This window comes from Rhipicephalus microplus, unplaced genomic scaffold (assembly GCF_043290135.1).
Source record: "Rhipicephalus microplus isolate Deutch F79 unplaced genomic scaffold, USDA_Rmic scaffold_13, whole genome shotgun sequence".
NCBI lineage: Eukaryota > Metazoa > Arthropoda > Arachnida > Ixodida > Ixodidae > Rhipicephalus > Rhipicephalus microplus.
In genome coordinates, this window is record NW_027464586.1 from 33,468,138 (window position 1) to 33,488,813 (window position 20,676).

General features: G+C 46.9%; 1 protein-coding gene across 7 annotated transcripts in view; it reads left to right on the top strand.

Moving 5' to 3' along the window:
- LOC119163012 (uncharacterized) overlaps window positions 1–20,676 on the top strand; it is a 434,320-nt gene that overhangs the window by 64,338 nt on the left and 349,306 nt on the right. The window lies entirely within an intron of this gene.

Here is a 20,676-nt window from a genome sequence, read left to right on the forward strand (position 1 = left end):
CGGAAAGCACTGATAGATTGCTTTTTCCGACCTTTGACGACGTGTAACGCGTAGGCGTACGCCGATGAGTCGTCGCGTTGTTCGAGCTAGAACCGACGTTTGGTGATGCGAGATCGAGCGGCAGGTATGTGGCGTCACAGTTGTCATGGGCCGTCGATGGCGTTGAAATGCTCAAGCACGTGTACGTAGTGGTAGGCGGATGGTTGAACTGCGCATCTGTTGGGGCATGCACGGTGTGCTCCACCTGTGGTGAGCCAGCATGCGGCCCTCGGGATTTCCTGACATCGTCACAGCATCATGCACGTTCAGCCGTGCATGCTCAGGGGCTTGAACTTCTGTAGGATACATCGAGGATGATGTTAGTAGGGGCTGGCAGTCCACGAGGTTTTGAGCAGCAAGTACCGGTGTGCAGGGGAAACTGATGGCGTGCAGTGTCACAGCGGGCTCTGGGTCCATAGTGTGAGTGGTGTCGCAGGCCTCCACAGGTGCCGGGACGGGCGGGGGGAGTCTGCAGAAAGGTCAGCTGGCCCAGCTGAGGTCGTCGAATCACCCGGGACAGACAGTTCAGCCGACCAAGTCTCTGCAGCGAATGCGACAGTGCACGGGGCAGCGGCCGATGTCGAATCTATGTGGCCAGTTGCCGGCAGGGGAATGGTCTGGACTGGCTGTGGGGCGAGAGGGGCCCTGGAAGGTGATGAGCCAGGTGCAGTTGTGTCATTTTTGGGAGGAGGAGCATGTTTAAGGCCGTAAAACTTGAGCACGGCATCTCGCAAGTGATCGTTTCGGCGAGGGCTCCAGGAGAAGTATGTGAGGTGGTTTTGAGGTCATGTGGAAGATGGTATTCCAATAACTGCGTACATGAGCTCTTGGATCCAGATGTCGTTGTGATACAAGGCTGCCGCAAACTCCTCGAACCACGACTCTAGGCGAGAGGTCCGGAACGGGGGCAGTGGCGGGTTGAATTGAGGCTGCCAGGCTTGTGCTGACTGGAGCATGGCCGCGTAGCTCGGTGGCAGTAGTGCAGTGGCGGTCGCTTGTTCGTGTGTCCGTGATCATCAATGTAGCGAGAGATGGAGACAGGACGGCGGCCAACGTGGTCGTGTCGTTCTCTCGCCACTTTATTCCACGCCTGAAGCGGAGCCGCGTGGCTTTCCACGTCCGACACACCAAGTGCGCTAGCTTGTTCTAATCCTCGCGCAGCTCGAGCTAGTATCAGCTGCACGAGAGGCGCGGCGCGGTCATTGAGAAATGATGATGATCATGCACTGCAAATTGCAGGCCGATCAGCTTGCTTTCCGTCGTATAAAAGCTATTTACAAAGGTAATCGCTAACAAAATTAAGACATTAGAATTCAATTAACCACAGGAACAAGCAGGATTTGGAACAAGCTACTCAACAATCGACCACATTCATACTATCAATCAGGTAATAGAGAAATGCTCAGAATATATCCAACCACTATACATAGCCCTTCTAGATTACGAGAAGGTGTTTGATTCAGTAGAAACATCAGCAGTCATGAAGACACTGCGGAATCAGGGCATTGACGAAGCATATATAAACATCCTGGAAGAAATCTACAGAGGATCGAATGCTACCATAGTGCTTCATAAAGAAAGTAACAGAACACCAATCAGGAAAGGTGTAAGGCAGGGGGTACAATCTTCCCAATGCTATTTACTGCGTGCTTACAGGAGGTTTTCAGAGGCCTAGAATGGGAACAGTTACGAATGAGAGTTAATGGAGAGTACCTTAGTAACCTGGGCTTCGCCGATGACATTGCATTGCTGAGTAACTCAGGGTATGAATTGTAACTCATGATTACGGAGTTAGATAGGGATAGTTGGAAGGTGGGTCTCAAAATTACTGCACAACACGAAAGTAATGTACAAACCGGAGAATTGCAAACAGTGTTCAGCTTAAATTAAGGAGGACGCAGCAAGTAACGGAAAGAAAAATGGTAGATGTAACCTTAAGAGACCAGTAGAGAGCAGTGTGGGTTGGGGAACAAACCGGGGCTAAGGATATCATCGTTAAAATCAAGGAAAGGAAATGGACATGGGCCAGGCATGTAGCGTGTAGACAGGATAACCGCTGCTCATTAAGGGTAACCAACTGGATTCCCAGAGAAGGCAAGTGGGTTAGGGGGAGACAGAAAGTTGGGTGGGCAGATGAGATTAAGAAATTCGCGGGTATAAATTGGCAGCAGCCAATGCAGGACCGAGCTGACTGGCGGACATGGGAGAGGCCTTTAACCGCAGTGGACATGGTCAGGCTGTTGATGATGATGATCATTTGATATTACTCAAAAAGCTTGAAAGTTACGATATGTGCGGGCAGAGTCTAAACCTTGTGAAGTCTTATGTTGATCATGATTATCAATACGTACAAATTGAAGATTGCCGTTCAGATCTGAAACGTATCAGTAGAGACATTCCTCAAGGCAGTATTCTAAACCCATTTATTTTTATGGCTTACATAAATGACCTATCAAATATATACAGTGATGCAAAATACACCATGTACGCCGACGACGTAAGCCTATTTTTTTCCTCACCTTAACGTGGTAGCCTTCAGAACAAAGCCAACGCTGCTCTACAAACTCTCCAAGAATGGTCAGCAGCAAACGTTCTTCAAATTAGTACAAAAAATACAAACGCCATTATTTTCAGGGCCAAAATATAAGCAGGTAAGCTGAAATAACATCACCCTTGTCTATGAACTTCAAAAAATCAAAATAGTAAATAATCTGAACATACTGGGAGTCACCTTTACACAACAAATTGTCACGGGGGTCGTGACGTGGACGAATTGAGCACACTGCGAGTCGAATAATAAATTGTTTATTTGGGTGAACCTGTGCCCACTAAACGGAAAGTCTGACTACAGTACCAATCTTGGACTGATAGCGGCGAACGGAGCGTCGGCCGTCGATCAACAACTGACAAGCGGCGAAGTGTGTCGGCATTTATACTCTTGCCATCGAATGTTCTAGCGTTATCGCTGGCGGTGGCGTAGGTTCCAGAATAATCTGTACAGTTCGCAGAGTGGGCGTCATCTTATCGAAATGATCTACTAAAGTCCGGAAGCTTCTCGAAAACCGCAGGCGCAGTTTGCACTGAGAATTGTGTAGTGTTTTGGGGCGATAACAAAACTTGGGAAATGGAACGTAGCATTGCCCCCCGCTGAAGAAAAGCATCGTCCCGATGCTTTAACTAAAGATGAAGGTACAACAATAATGCAAGAAAGTACAATGAAAAATTACAAAATAATAATAGTACAAAAAAAACATTGTTTCAGTTTGTTAATGTGCGTGAAACGGGTTGAGGCGCGCGACATGGACGACTTCAGGTCGCGAACGGCGGCGTTGAGATTTCGTGATCCCGTCGGGGACAACCTCAGAATCAAGTGGGCCGAGACGTCGAACCACCCTGTACGGTCCGAAGTACCGTCGCAGAAGGTTTTCACTGAGTCCACGTCGGCGTATCGGCGTCCACACCCAAACACGTTCACCGAGCTGGTATTCCACGAAGCGTCGTCGAAGATTGTAACGGCGGCTGTCGGTCGTCTGTTGATTCTTGATACGGAGATGCGCGAGTTGTCGGACTTCTTCGGCGCGTTGAAGGTATTCACTCACATCGAGGTTTCCTTCGTCGGTGACGTTGGGTAACATGGCATCGAGCATCGTTGCCGGGCTCCTTCCGTAGACCAATTTGTATGGAGATATCTGCGTTGTCTCCTGCACTGTCGTGTTGTATGGGAAAGTCACATACGGAAGAATGGCATCCCACATCTTGTGTTGGACATCGACGTACATTGTTAGCATGTCGGCGATCGTCTTGTTTGGCCGCTCGGTGAGGCCGTTGGTCTGTGGGTGGTACACTGTCGTCCGGCGGTGGTTTGTCTGGCTGTATGCCAAGATCGCTTGAGTTAGGTCAGCAGTAAATGCCATTCCTCTGTCGGTGATAAGGACCTCCGGGGCGCCGTGACGTGGGACGATATTTTCGACGAAGAACTTTCGGATGCACTGCCTTTGGGCAGGACTTTTGTCTCGGTGTAGCGGGTGAGGTAGTCGGTAACTATCACAATCCACTTGTTTCCGAAAGCCGATGTCGGGAACGGCCCCAGTAGGTCCATACCAATCTGTTGGAATGGTCGGCGAGGTGGTTCAAATGGCTGCAGAAGTCTCGCTTGCCTTGTCAGTGGTGTCTTGCGTCGCTGACAGTCCCGGCATGTCCTCACATAACGAGTGACGTTGGTGGTAAGACGTGGCCAATAGTACCTTTCTTGTATCCTCGCGAGCGTGCGAAAAACAACGAGGTGCCCTGCCGTCGGATCATCGTGCAGGGCCTACAGGAATTCTGGTCGCAGAGCTGAAGGCACCACAAGGAGGTACTTGGCTCGAAGCGGTGAAAAGTTTTTTTGGAAAAGACCATTTCACATGAAGAACGACGCAAGTGCGCACTTGAATACTTTCGGGACTTCGGCGGTCCTGCCTTCGAGGTATTCTATTAGGGCCTTAAGTTTCAAGTCGGCCCGCTGTCGTTCAGCGAAGTCGTTGGTAGTTATCGTTCCCAAGAAGTAGTCGACATCCGGGTCGTCGGGCAGTGGTTGGTCGACAGGCACACGAGAGAGACAGTCGGTGTCGAAGTGTTTCTTGCCAGACTTGTAAACGACGGTAATATCATATTGTTGAAGTCTTAGGCTTATCGTGCGAGGCGACCTGAAGGGTCCTTCAAGGTGGCTAGCCAACACAAGGCGTGGTGGTCGCTCACAACTTTGAAGGTCCTGCCGTAGAGGTAGGCGCGAAATTTTGACGTAGCCCAGATGATAGCGAGGCACTCTTTTCTGTTGTGAAATAATTGGCTTCTGCATCGGATAGCGATCGGCTGGCATAACTAATAACCCATTCAAGTCCATCAGCCCTCTGCACAATAACGGCGCCAATACCTACACTGCTTGCGTCAGTGTGTATTTCTGTCTCGGCGAATTCGTCGAAATGGGCAAACAACGGAGGCGTCTGGAGGCGATGTTTAAGCTCCTGGAAAGCGTGTTCCAGCGGCGTTTCCCACTTGAACTCCACGTTGGCCTTGGTAAGCTTAGTGAGTGGACCGGCGATGCGGGCGAAGTTTTTCTTGAACTACCTATAATAGGCGCACAGGCCCAGAAATCGGCGCACCACCTTGTTGTCAGTGGGCGGCGGGAAGTCTGCGATGGCGGCTATTTTCCGTGGATCGGGATGAACTCCAGACTTGCTAATCACTTGCCCCAGAAACAGGAGCTCCTCGTACGCAAATCTGCATTTTTTCTGGCTTTAGTGTGAGTCCGGACGTCTTGATGGCTTGAAGTACAGCTTCAAGGCGCCGAAGATGCTCGTCGAAACTCGAAGAAAACACGACGACGTCGTCCAAGTACACAAGGCAAGTCTGCCACTTCAATCCTGCCAATACTGTATCCATAACACGTTGAAAAGTTGCAGGTGCCGAGCAAAGACCAAAGGGCATCATCTTAAACTGGAAGAGGCCGTCCGGTGTTATAAACGCCGTCTTCTTTCGGTCTCTTTCGTCGACTTCGATTTGCCAATAGCCAGTCTTGAGGTCCATTGACGTAAAGTACTTGGCGCTATGGAGCCGATCCAGTGCGTCGTATATTCGTGGGACAGGATACACGTCCTTTTTTTGTGGTTTTGTTCAGGCGGCGATAATCGACACAGAAACGTAGGGTCCCATCCTTTTTCTTCACTAACACCACGGGGGACGCCCATGGACTCTAGGACGGCTGGATGATGTCGTCCCGTAGCATTTCATCAACTGGTGTCTTTACGGCCTCGCGTTGTCGCCTCGAAACCCTGTACAGACCCTGACGGAGTGGTCTGGCGTTTTTCTCGGATATGATGCGATGTTTCGCGTTTAGCGTCAGCCGAATTTTCGACGACGGTGAAAAGCAATCTTCGTATTGCAGCTGCAGGGTCTTGAGCTATTCTTGCTTATGGTTCGGAAGTCTGGGTTTCAAGTCGAAAGCTGAGGGAGGGGCTTGGTTTCTCTGAGCAGGTTCCGCAGAATCGGCGAGTGCGAAAGCACTGGTGGCTTCCACGATTTCTGCGATGTATGCGACCGTCGTTCCTTTGTTCACATGTTTGTATTCATTGCTGAAATTTGTGAGCATAACCGTTGCTTTGCCTCCCCGCAGCTCTACAATTCCTCTTGCAACGCAAATATTGCAGGTGACCAACAGAGCTATTCTTGCTTATGTTTCGGAAGGCTGGGTTTCACGTCTAAAGCTGAGGGAGGGGCTTGGTTTCTCTAAGCAGGTTCCGCAGAATCGGCGAGGGCAAAAGCACTGGTGGCTTCCACGATTTCTTTGATGTATGCGACCGTCGTTCCTTTGTTCACATGTTTGTATTCATTGCTGAAATTTGTGAGCATAACCGTTGCTTTGCCTCCCCGCAGCTCTACAATTCCTCTTGCGACGCAAATATTGGGGGTGACCAACAGATGCTGACTGCCTTCAACGACGCCTTCCAAGTCAGGTGATTTAGGGGTGTGGACTGAAATAATGACGCTGGAGCGAGGCGGAATGGTAACCTGTTCTTCCAGCACATTCAAGGCATGGTTTCCTGACGGCGTGCGCGGCAGTAGTGCTTCTTCTGTGGATAACGTTATCGACTTTGTTTTTAGGTTGATGAAAGCACCATGGAGGCATAAGAAGTCCATGCCAAGGATGACATCTCTCGAGCAACGCTGTAGGACTACGAAGTCTGTAGGATAAATACGGCCGTTAATGGTGACTCGCTGTGCAGATTCCTGCAGGCGTTACGAGATGACCTCCGGCTGTGCGGATTTCAGGGCCTTCCCAAGCTGTCCTTAACTTCACGGGGAACGACCCACTGATGACGGAGTAGTTGGCTCCAGTATCGACGAGAGCGGCCACACTGTGGCAGTCGATAAGAACGTCGAGGTCGCTAGTTCGCCGTCTCGCATTAAAGTTAGGGCGTGGCGTCGCGTCACGGCTGCGTCGGCTTGTTCCGCTGCTTCCACGTTGCGTCGTCAGGTCACCCTCGTCGTCAAGACTTTGCCTGGTTGCCGTGGTGTTCGGAAAGCTCCGTCGTGTCGTCGTCGGAGGAGGATCTTCGGTAGTTCGTCGCACAGCAACCGCACCTCCATTGGTTGCTGCTCTTAGTTTCCCGGATACGGACTAGGAGACCGACCCCGCGTTGTGCCAGAGTACTGCCGGTGGTACGGTGAGGTGCGGCGGCTGGGCGACGGCAAACGGGAAGGACTTCGTGGTGTCCACTGAGTTCCTGTCAGGTAGTCGGCGATGTCACGTGGCCGTTCTCCTGGCTGTGGACGTGGTGCATCGACGGCGAAGCCGCGCAGTCCCATCTATCGGTACTTGCAATGGTTGTAAGTGTGCCTGGCCTCGCCGCAGTGGTAGCACAGTGGGCGGTGGTCAGGGGCGCGCGAAACGTCGGTTTTCCTCGGCGCACTGCGCTGGCTCGTTGGCGAACGGTAGGTCGTCGGTGGGGGTGGTGGCGGTGGTGACATCTGGCGACGGAAGTGCGATGGGGCGGCGTTGTGGCGTGCGCGTGGAGGAGGAGCGTGGTGGCGGGCTGCAGCAGCATGGCTCATGACTTGCAGCTGTGGCTCTTGAGTTTGAGGAACGCCCAGCGATTTCTGGATCTCCTGGTGTACGACGTCCGCGATGAATTCCACGTGAGGCTGCGCTGAAGGAAGTAATTTTCGCAGCTCCTCTTGCACGATCGCTCGGATCATCTCACGCAAGTCAGTGGTTCCTAGCGCTTGAATGCCGGCGTAGCTTGTAGACGAGAAGCTACGGTTATATTGCCGCGTGCACATCTTGAGCATCTTCTCTATCGTAGATGCTTCTGAAACGAATTTGGCGACCGTCTTTAGCGGGTTTCTGATCAGGCCGGCGAAGAGTTCCTGCTTTACTCCTTGCATGAGCAGACGGACCTTCTTCTCCTTGGACATGTTGGAGTCAGCTGGCGGAAGAGTTTAATCATATCTTCCGTGAGTAGCGCCATGCATGCATTCATTAGGCATCTGCATCCGGGTTTCGAGGAGAGCTGCGGCCTTCTCTTTGCGCACCACACTTGCGAAAGTGGTGAGGAACCTGGCGCAAAAGACATCCCACGTTGTAAGGCTTCGCTCTTGATTCTCGAACCAGGTCCGAGCAGCATCTACTAAGGCGAAATACACATGCTGGAGCTTGTCATCGTCTGTCCAGTCATTGAAGGCGTTGACGCGGTCGAACCTTTCGATCCAGCTTTCCGGGTCTTCCAGTGGCAAACCGCGGAAAGTTGGGGGCTCTTTGGGTTGCCGGAGCAGGAGTGGTGCAGGCGGAACCGGCTTTGACATGGTCGCCGTGGTCGACGTCAACGTCTTGGTTTTCTGAGCCTTGTCCAGTAAAAGCCCGTACTCCGGTGGCAGACCTTGTTGCCTGCGGCTAACTCGCTGCTCGTTGCTGGCGTAGGTGTCTTCACGGTGTGGGCTGGGTTCACTGCTTGACGGAGGCGTCCGGTACATGGAAGAAACAGCACCTCCACCAGATGTCACGGGGGTTGTGACGTGGACGAATGGAGCACACTGCGAGTCAAATATTAAATTGTTTGTTTGGGCGAACCTGTGCCCAGTAAACGGAAAGTCGGACTACAGTAGCAGTCTTAGACAGATAGCGGTGAACGGAGCGTCGGCCGTCGATCAACAACTGACAAGCGGCGAAGTGCGTCGGCATTTATATTCTTGCCATCGAATGTTCTAGCGTTATCCCCAGCGGTGGCGTAGGTTCCAGAATAATCTCTACAGTTCGCAGAGTGGGTGTCATCTTATCGAAATGATCTACTACAGTTCTGAAGCTTCTCGAAAACCGCAGGCACGGTTTGCGCTGAGAATTGTATAGTGTTTTGGGGCGATAACAAAACTTGGGAAATAGAACGTGGCAATATGCTTAGGGATCTACACTTATAATCAGATTTAGCTAAGTTATGTCGAGTAGTTGGTATGATGGCGCATCATAGGTGTACGTTACCCTTCAAAATAAAGCTTCTTGTCTATAATACGCTCTTTTTTTCTTCCTTATACTATTTTTTCGTGTGGTGTACGACGACACTAACTAATCATGAAAAATTTCACATACTACAGAAAGAGTTTTTACGATCAGTTTTTAATGTGCCGTATACCTTGCACACTTCAAATTTATTTTTCAAAGCAAATATAATTCGTTTGTTTAACCTGTTTAATTATACGTTAAGTCTAGCGTTCAAACGTGAGAAAAAAAAAACCTGAAGTTCTTTCATGAACTTATGTAATCTAGCAAAAAACACACATTCATATAGCGCTCGTCACACAGAACAGTGGAAGGTGGTGACTGCGCAGACAAATTACTCTATGCAGTGAATATCTTGCACCTTAGCAACCCTTTTGAACTCTTGTTATAAATCAAACATTGAAATACCATTTACTTCTGTACGAACACTGTGTAAACAAGAGTGATGCTGATGTAACTGTTTATGTATGAATTAACAGTAATTTTTCTTTGTTTCTTTCAGGACCCCAATAAAAGTTTTTCATCTATTCTGTGTCATAATTTGTTCTCTCGCTACTGCATTGTAGAGGTGGCTGCAGGCCTTCTGTCAAGTTACTTGTTTCTCAGGCAACTTTTACCTGCAGTCACCTTCATCGTTGATGGAAATAAAGAAGTTATTATTATTATTATTATTATTATTATTATTATTATTATTATTATTATTATTATTATTATTATTATTATTATTATTATTATAAAACAGCCTTACACAAAATTACACAACACTCAACAACATAACAAACACAAGAATGCTTGACGCACCACGAAGGCCCACGACAGACGGCCAACTGCCACCCGCCAAAGAGGCCCGCTTCTCTCTCATGTGCCGCCACGCAGGCTTGCAACCAGGCGTCACAGCCGGCGCTACTGTTCTAACCATGATGTTGATGGTGGCGACACACGTTCGCGAGTACAATGCAACCTACCGCTCGACAATTGCAACCCTCGAATGTGGCCTCTGCGCGAGACACATGCGCCATGAGGCGCAAACAACTTCACAAGGGGTGTTAGCACCTCCAAAACGTGTAATGTCATTCGCACTGAATGAAATTCATGACGAATGTCATTGCACACTTGCTTTCCAGGTTTACACGACCATGTAAAATAATATTCGCAATTAATGTCAATGTTTATCGGCAGGCTAATTGATACCAAGAAGTTGGCGCATTTATTTACATAACATTGTCCGGCTGGTTGAAAAGTACTGCGACACGATAAAACATCATCAGTAGAAATAAAAATCTCCATACACATCCAAAGCAAGACTCGCATAAAGCCGCTCACAACTTGCAGTTGGCAATATTTGGAACCTTGTCAGCATGATGCTGCACCAAAACAACAGCAAGCATTTTTAAATATGGCCGACACGCCATAGCGCCAAGTCGAAGTTTGGGAAATAGAACATAGATGCACAAATTGCTTCCACTATCGCATTGTACATTAAAAAGTTACTGAAAAGTTAACAACCTTTAATAAGCATCTGAATATCGCTTACACTTGCTTTAAGGTGTTGATCTTGCAGTCTCTTGTCAAGCGCCTGTTGACGAGATTACACATGCAGGCTTCCATGAGGGCGGTGAACACATTCAACAGTCGAATGCCATTAATTGTGAATGCCATTCACTGTGCCCTTGTAGCAGCCACAAAAATGACATTATACCTAATGTCATTTGTAGCAAATGACATTGCAGGTGCCGTGCCTTGTGACAGGGGCATTAGTGCAAATGCGAAAGGATACACCAACCAAAAGAACACAGTTTGCTGACATTTTGGCGCCTCATGCGGGAGCCTTATTCACAATAAAAGCCATAAGAAAGGCACAGTGTTTTTAAAGGAACATTAAGGAACAAAACTGTTTTTCGTGGGTATGTGAAGCCGATAGCAAAATCGTGGCTCATGTAAAGGATTGTGGGCTATGGCGCCCGTCTGTGTCGACTTCCGGTTCGAGATGTTGTGTCGCCGTATGGCCATTCTTGCCTGTGCCGTTGCTTTCTGTGTGTTCCACCAATCACTTTCTCAGAAATTGCCGCATAATACTTTGGAGGGCTATGCAGTTTAGTTGATTAACAGATGCAGTCATATGAGATCGTGCAAGAGGGCATTCCTTCATTCAAGGGACATGCACCTCTAGACAACTGCTCGTTGTTTTGCTGCGAAGGGTGTTATCATGCATCTTTTGTCACATACAATGATTTTCAGTATGTCGTAGCATCACCAAGTATTCGTCCATTTGTTTTGATACTGCTTATCTGTAAAATTATTTATTTGCTTTTATGTTACAAAGACACCATCCCAGCTTCAATATAGTAAATGGCAATAGTCAACTGTTTCTTACTCTGAAAATGAAATGCACTCATAGCTTTCTCGCTTTTTTATGCTTTTACATTTTCCTATACGTGAGATCTCGTTCCCTCACACACTGGAACGTGTTTCAATATATGCAAAGTTCTCTGCACACAACATACATAACACAGCCTATCGACACTTAACACTTCCAAGTTTGACACAATAACGGCGCCGTACCATGCTACTCGTTGCTTCAAAAACTACTTCGATTGTGTTACATCCCATGATACCTTTAATAGATCGGCCGTATTGTCTCGTGGGCCTTTTACACGCATGTGCCCATAAGTTTGAGTGATTTTTAAGTGGTCACCGTTTGTGCTCGAAAATACTAAATCGATGTGCTTCTGGGAAAGATTACTGCGTGTATCAAAGCATCGCCACATGCTGCATTCGAAACCCACCTCTTGCCGTTCTTCGTGCTTTCCCATTTCCACTTCTCGCTTTGTTCTCAGAAGTGTACTAAATATCGTTGTTTCATCCACACACACAAAAAAATAAAAACATAAGCACTGAACAAGCGGCAACAAACGCGCCACAGAATTCCACATGCTTGGTCTCCGACCACACTGCGCAATAGGCAACTTGAAGCAGCGAAGGGATAGGCCTCGAACCGTTAGTACCGTAGCAGAGGACGCGCCATTTCGCTATCCACCTATTTCTCTAACACGCGATTCTTACTGCGTGTTAGGCCTTCTGGTTAGGCTAGAACTGCCATCATCAGAAGCTTGCTGGGGTATGTCACGTCTTTTATTGTTATTATTATTACTATTTTTATTATTGGCGATGCAATAGCAAATGTCCTCAGCTACTCACTGATTCATAAATGTCCTAAGCTACTCACTCCAAGCGTCAAAAAGTCCAAAGAAAGAAAAGACCAACACGCATGTGCTCGTTGAGGAAAAAAAAAAAAAGGAAGATTTTGCAGAAGGGCTTCATTCTTGCGACATTGTCGTTAGTTGCTGTCAAGGCAAGGGGCACAGAATAAGCGAGTAGCAGGTATTCTTTTTGTCCCAAAAGTATACTTTAGAAGTGTGCAAATTAGGCAAGGACACAAATCAATAGTGAATACAGCAGTCCATGTCAATCTAATTCAATCCAATCAGCATTCGGAGCGGCCTTGGCTGCAGCCGTTATAGTGAACTAGAATATACTCCATTGGCGGAATCGGCAGGGCTTCCGTGTCCTTCTTTTACCGGGATGCCGTGAAATGGCACCTTTGTTGCTTTTCTTAGGAACTTTGCATTGTCGGACTATCGCAGGCTCCTTCAAACTTGCAGCTGCGGTTAATTTTAAGTTGTGTTGTGTATTTGCTTCCTGGTTCTTCCGAACATCAAAATGCCAACTTGCTCACTGCTTGGCTCAGAGGGTTTATTTTGGCTAGATTTACATTGTCACATTTATCGCACACGCTCAGATCATTCTGAGCGCGTGTGGCAAATATGTTTACTTATTCTGTATGAGCGCCCGATTTAAAGGTTTTTTTTTTTTTTTTTTTCACTCGTCGGCTTCAGCAGACAGAACTTTAGCAGACGTGACGGTCATGGAATTTGCTTTTAATTACCATGGAAAACCTGGGAAAGTCAGGGAATTTGAAAAAAAAAATCAAAATGGTAAACACCCTGCAATTAGTTTTCTGCATTCTGCATTTTTATTTGAAACATTATGAGCTATCAATGCCGAAAAATTGTGGAAGTTCAGTGATACAACCCGCAGGGGCGCCTGCGCAAGTAGGCGTTTGGTGTGTAGCGACACCACGGACCCAAGCTAACGGGGGAGTTTCTACTCCCTCCCACGCCTAGCCGTGCGTGGCTTTGCCATGTCCGGGGAAAAGGGGATCCTGGGGCTTGAGCCGACGCTGGGTGATTGGACCTTTAAGGCCCCCCAGCAGAGGCAACACACCCCTTTGGCCCCGGCTTCACGTAGACGGCACCCCTGGGCTGACCCACCCAGGGGAAATCGGCAGTCGCCTTTTCCTATCTCTCTCTCCCCCACACCTTCGTCTTTTCTCCTCTTTAAATCTATCCTGTCTTCTAATTTCTTCTGTTACTTCCCCATTTTCATGGGCGGCTTGGGTTAACCTTGTGCAACTAGCCAACCTTGACCTACGCGCATTAGGTTATCGTAGCGGTGTACGGCTGGCGTCTGCATGTTTCGCGTTTCATGAACCTTGTAGCGTCCCCTCGTTGGGCTCCGTGGTGGGTGGCCGCCATCGTTACTGAATTACATTCCTCTATCATGCAGAGAAGCTTTCCACTCCTCAATGATTGTGCCGCTTCAAAGCTCGTACGCACCGAAGAATTTTCCTTTTTCAGCCGACCCAAAGAAGTGTTCCCTCGTTATCATGTTGTACACAGTGAGAAGCCCAACAAAACAGCCAGAACAGTGTCCCCGTTCATAGTATCGCAGTCCCTGACAGCCACATTACGTGATGGCTACAAAGTTACAAAAATGGCTAGCGGTGACCTTCTTTTAGAACTCCGTGACAAAACACAATTTGACAAACTAAAGAACCTTGCAACATTCGGCGACATTCCCATCAGCGTAACACCCCATCGATCCATGAACTCTGCACGTGGAGTTGTTTCTGACACAGACCTCCTTGACCTGACGGAGGCTGAACTCCTCGAGGGCTGGAAAGAACAGAATGTGACCAATGTGAAGCAAATCGTCATCCGAAGGAACAATCAGGAAAGCCCCACGAAACACTTAGTACTGACCTTTGCCACCAGTGAACTACCACAAACAATAGAAACTGGCTGTACAAAGACACCGATCAGACCCTACATAACAAACCCCCGCCGATGTTACCAGTGTCAAAGGTTCGGCCATGGCTCTCAGAGCTGTCGTGGTCGACCTGCTTGTGCCAAATGCGGTGCCCAAGGTTACATCTCTGACAAATGTAATGAAACCCTACATTGTGTAAACTGTGACGGAGACCACGCGTCATATTCACGTTCTTGTCCACAGTGGAAAAAAGAAAAAGACATTATTACACTGAAGATTCGCGAAAATATCTCCTTCAAGGAAGCACGCCGAAGGTGTTCGGCTTTTCACGGCACAACTTACGCTGATGCGGCGCGTCAGGGGGCGGCGTCGCATCACCCTCCGTCACTACCTAGGCCCACGCAAAGTGAGCCATCGGGTGTGGTGGCCGCCCCCATGGTAAAAGCAGCCAAGCCTGCTCCACCTACCAAGCCAGAGACTCGGGCGACTCCAGGGTCGTCGGGTCGACCGACCACGTCTCACCAGGCGAGGTCGCAAATACCCAACAGCAGCTCGCGTACGCGGGCGTCCAGTGCTTCACGTGAGGCAATGGACACAAACACGGTACCTCAGGTGCCGGAAATGCGGCGTGGCTCCCTAGAGCGCGCTAAAAGAACCAAGAAACCAATAACAGGGCCCGACGACGGCCCTGCTACTTAAGTTACAACTTCCCACTTGAACAGCCACTTCATTTCCGTACACTCCATCAAATATGGAAACACAGATTGTACTATGGAATGTCAGAGGCCTTCTCACAAACCTCGACGATGTCCAAGAACTTCTACACATTCGCTCACCAAAAGTGCTGTGTGTACAGGAAACACACTTAAAATCTAAACACACCAACTTTCTACGCAGTTAAATTATTTTCCGAAAGGACTGTGATGATGCCGTGGCATCATCTGGAGGTGTAGCTGTTATAGTTAAGCAAAGTTTAGCATGTAAACACTTGAAACTCCAAATGTCTCTCGAAGCAGTGGCTGTTCGAGTGGTGCTTCTAAGCAAACTCGTCACCATTTGATCTATATACATACCTCTACATTTTCAACTACACAAACATGAATTTCAGTCCTTGATAGATGAACTTCCCGAACCCTATCTTTTTCTAGGGGACTTTAATGCACATAACAGGCTATGGGGCGACTCTCGTTGTGACGCCCGAGGTCGACTGATTGAAAAGTTTCTTCTCTCTTCAAGCGCGTGTCTCCTGAATCCAAAAGAACCAACCTATTATAACCTCGCTAACAATACCTATTCCTCAATAGACCTAAGCATAGTATCTCCATCGCTTGTGCCTCTACTTCACTGGAAAGTCATCACTAATTCCTACGGAAGTGACCATTTTCCCGTAGTTTTGAACACACCTACACCAACTGAATGCCCGCCCCAGGTTCCAAAATGGCTATTAGGCAAAGCCAACTGGGAACAGTTTTATAACATTGTCGACTACTTTACAGTGTCTCTGATTGATGCAGCAACAAAAAGCATACCACAAACGAATGGACATCATGGAAAACGACCTGTGCCATGGTGGAACTCAGAGTGCCAAAATGCACGCAGGCAGCAAAACAAAGCATGGAGGGTGCTTCGGAACAAAGCATGGAGGGTGCTTCGGTGCTTCGGATCTTGCCACTTTTAAGAACATGAAGTCTCAGGCCAGGAGAACGCGTCGGCAGGCCAGAAGAGAAAGCTGGCACAAGTTTTTATCGGGGATTAATTCATATACTCAAGAGGCTAAAGTCTAGAACATGGTTGGTAGAGTAGCAGGAAGACAAGTGCATTCACTCCCACTCGTAAACACACAGGGTGACAGCCTGGAAGATCAGGCGAACTTCCTCGGTGCACACTTCGCGCAGGTCTCTAGCTCGTCACACTATACTGAAGCTTTTCAAAGATATAAAGCAAAAATCGAAAAGCAGAAACTGGAATACAAGTGTACAAAATACGAGGCATACAACCAACCTTTCAACTTAGCTGAGCTGCAAATATCACTAAATTCTTGCAGTAATTCTGCCCCAGGCCACGACCATGTCATGTATGAAATGTTGAAAAACCTGCCGCTTGAAACGCGAAAAACTTTACTCTCCCTATACAAGCTATCTGGCTTTCTGGCACCATACCTACTTCCTGGAAAGAAGCCATTGTTATCCCTATTTTGAAACAGGGCAAGGACCCTTCCTCTGTTTCAAGTTATAGGCCAATTGCACTAACCAGCTGCCTTTGTAAACTTTTTGAAAAAATGATAAACCGTCAACTTTTATATTTCCTTGAAACACACAATCTGCTTGACCAATACCATTGTGGGTTTCGAGAGAATAGATCTACCACCGACCATCTGGTGCGTATCGAGGCACAGATCCGAGACGCTTTCGTCCACGAACAATACTTTCTTTCTGTGTTGCTCGATATTGAAAAGGCTTATGGCACAACACGGCATTTTGGCATATTAAGAGACTTGTCTCACCTGGGTGTGCGCGGTAGAATGCTTTCCATAATCGAGAGTTACTTGTCCAACCGAACATTCCGTGTGCGTGTGGGAAGTGTTCTCTCCCAATTATTTGTTCAAACAATGGGAGTACCGTAAGGCAGTGTACTTAGTTGTACACTTTTTATTATCAAAATGAATTCCTTGCACCTTTCCATCCCCCGCAATATGTTCTACTGTACATATGTCGATGACGTCCAGCTTGGCTTTAAGTCATGCAACCTGGCAATGTGTGAACGGCAGGTTCAGCTAGCTTTGAACAAGGTCTCTAAATGGGCAGAAGAAAGTGGATTTCGACTGAACCCACAAAAAAGCACATGTGTCTTGTTCTCCTGAAAGAGAGGTATGCACTCAGAACCCGACAATCAATTGAATGGTCAACGTCTGTCTGTTAATGCCGAGCATAAATTCTTAGGCCTAATTTTGGACAACAAGTTTACTTTCGTACCGCAAATTAAGTATCTAAAAACAAAATGTATAAAAGCCATGAGTGTTCTGAAAGTGTTGTCACATACTATGTGGGGTAGCGACAGGCAATCTCTTGAATTTGTATAGGAGCCTCATTGGCACACTCTTAGATTATGGGGCCGTTGTTTATCAGTCTGCGACTCAAAGTGCTTTGAAGATGCTGGATCCCGTGCACCATTTCGGCATCCGCCTTTCTACGGGTGCTTTTCGCACCAGTCCTGTAGAAAGCCTTTACGTTGAGTCAAATGAATGGTCGCTTCATCTACAAAGAAGTTACGTGTCCTTTGTATATTTTCTTAAGGTGAAAGACAAGAAGCACCCTTTCTACTCCACTATTAATGATTTGTCGAGCGCTATTCTGTTTCAAAACAGGCCTTCGAAGAGGCAGCGCTTCTCAGTTTGCCTGAAGGGCGTAACTGAGGAAACTGGAGTGTCACTTGAACACACTTTAATGGGTCCTGCAGTATACCCGCCACCGTGGCAGTGGCAGATTATAGACTGCAATGTGTCTTTCCTAGAAGTTACAAAACATGCACCTATTGCCCATATCCGAAACTACTTCCTGGAACTTCAACACAAATACACACGTCCTGAGTTCTTTACAGATGCCTCCAAGTCTAACTCCTCTGTGTCCTACGCTGCTGTCGGCCCATCCTTTTTGGATGATGGCCCTCTACATCCAAGCACAAGTATCTTCACAGCGGAAGCTTACGCGATACTTGTGGTGGCTAAACACATCAAGCAATCACAAATACAAAAAGCAGTAATTTATACGGACTCCCTCAGTGTGGTTACGGCTCTGCACAATCTTAAAAAACAAAATAACACTGTCCTCATCTCACTCTACTCTATTTTATGCACACTCTACACACTCGAACAACATGTTGTAGTGTGCTGGGTGCCAGGGCACCGTGAGATCCAAGGCAACGTGATGGCGGATCAGCTTGCTGCATCCGTCCACGAAATCAGTTCCAGCACACCCATATCGATCTCGCCCCTTGATTTTAAGCTGTCTCTCAAACGAAAGCTCAGGGACTACTGGCAGAGCAAGTGGGATAGACACACACAAAACAATCTACACGTTATCAAGCCACACCTTGGCCATTGGCCACCAGTATCCAAATCACGTCTAACAGAGGTAACACTAACAAGGCTCAGGATAGGACACACATACACGACACACACATATCTTTTGTCCGGTGGTGATCCGCCATTGTGTGACAGATGTGGTGAAGCACTAACAGTTCTCCACATTTTAATTCAGTGCAAACAATTGGACACTCTAAGAAAACAACACTTTCCATTACCCTACCGACAACATATACCTTTACACCCTGCAATGTTCGTCGGTAGGGAACCGCTTTTTAGTCATAAATCATTGTTAGCGTTTTTAAAAGAAATTCATAGTTTTGATATTATATACCCGGGCATCCCGTAGCACGACCTCTGCAGAGAGGTTTTTGCTGCGGTGGCTATACAAGAAAGCACTTGCCTCACAGCCCTTGGACACAAGGGCGCTGATGAGGCAATTGTGCTAGTGCCAAGTATTTTTACGCGTTTCTATTATCAAAACGTTTGTCACCCTTTTTAATATGCATATCTTGTCAGTGTCATGTCTTTAATACTTATATTTTTACCCGCATTATCGCGAAGAAGTTTAAGGCCCCTATACAGCCACGCAACATGTCATTGTCCGCATCTCTATACTCATTGAAATGGCGCTCTTTGGCCATCAATTGGCCCTTGCACCATAAAGCGCCACACATCATCATTGAGTGATACAAAGAGGGCAGGCAAATGACTTGAGGTTTTCAAATTGCCATGTTACAGAACCTAAAGTATGCAACCTGCTACAAAAACAATTGTATATTTGAAATCAGCATACAAAGTTCTATAAACAGCTCAAATTTCATTGCTCTATGAAGGTTCATGTGTGTCCTCGAAGCCCTTGAAGATTCTTTAATGAGAATTTTGTTTTCAAGGCCTTGAAAATGCTGGAGTTTCCATAAATCCTTGAATTTCCTTTTTTTTACTTTTTAATAAACATTGCCACACAATTAACAGTTCGTTATTTGTGATGCTGTAAATGTCTCATAATAATAGAATTGAGAACAGCAGTAGCTTCTGTGAAGAACCAGCATTGTGCATTTTAATCATAATAATATTTGTGCTTTTACATCCCTAAACTAAGAGATGATTATAAGAGGCACCGCAATGGAAGGCTTCCGAACATTTGACTATTTGGTGTTCCCCAACATGCACTGATATCGTGCATTACACAGGCCTCTACCATTTCGCCTCTGTCGAAATGCGACAGGTGCAGCCGAGATTGAACCTGCGACATTTGGGTCTAAGGCAGGAACAGCAGGATAAGAAAAAGAAATGTTGTTTGAGGAGGAGGCTGAAATGCTTACAAAAGAAACAAAAAAGAAGTCACTGCAAACAAACTAACAGCCATACCAGACTTGTATGCAGCAGAGGCAACTACTAGTGACCTGATGTGCATCATCAGCCTTAGGAAGACCGCCAGTACCAATTAGCAGGATGATACGAAAATTCAGGAGGAGTGGCATAATAACTGTTTCTTAGTGTTGTGTATCTGAATAAAAGTTTGCATTTTGTGTTAAATGAAAGTGATTATTTATGCAACTTGTAAGAAACTATGACTGAAAGTTGTCTAGAAAAAAAATGTTAATCAGAGCCATGTTTTCCATGTTTGCTTCAGCGGTGTTATTCTTTTTCGATGAATTCTAGGTATTTAGAGCCTCCATGCTCTCCTAAGCATGTGTCAGTGGGATTTGTAACAGGCAATGTGGTCCTTGAAAATTCACACCTTGAAAGTAAACCTTGCCTTTTCGTCATGTGAATAAGCATGAACCCTGTCTAAGGTGAATCATTAAGAGAAAGACTCTTTCATCAACATCTCCCCTTAATACGCTTATTTTACAAAGTAGTGTCTGGTAAACACGTAACCACCCTTCCTTTTTTCTGAGCTGATAGGAATGTCTTCTGTTTGCATAATAACCATTCCTTCAAATGTATTTTAAGACACACTAATGCATTCACCTTATCTGCCTTGCCACATGGAATGGTCTTCCTGACAATGTTGTCACCGTTCACAACACTTTTTGGCACAATGTAACTGCTTTCTTTTAATTTTCATGACTAGTTGTTTCTAGCTTTCGTTAAATTATAAACATGCACTTTGATGACCATTGTATAATTTTACACAATGTACTCTCAGAAATCTGTATTTTATTTATTAGTTGCTTGCAATTGCAATGGGACTAAGTTATACGACTGTGGGAAAACCTTCGTGTAATCACAATTCAAGGTGCCCACCCGCAAGGGTGATCTCAAGAGCATCTGTGAAATGATCTGCCTCTGCTGCTTGGCTACTGCATTTAAAGTACAGTGCCAACCCTGAAAACAGCTCCTTTCTGCTCTTGTCTGCTATCACTGGAAGCATCCAGAACCTCCGTGCAGATCGACGGCGTTGATCAAGTTG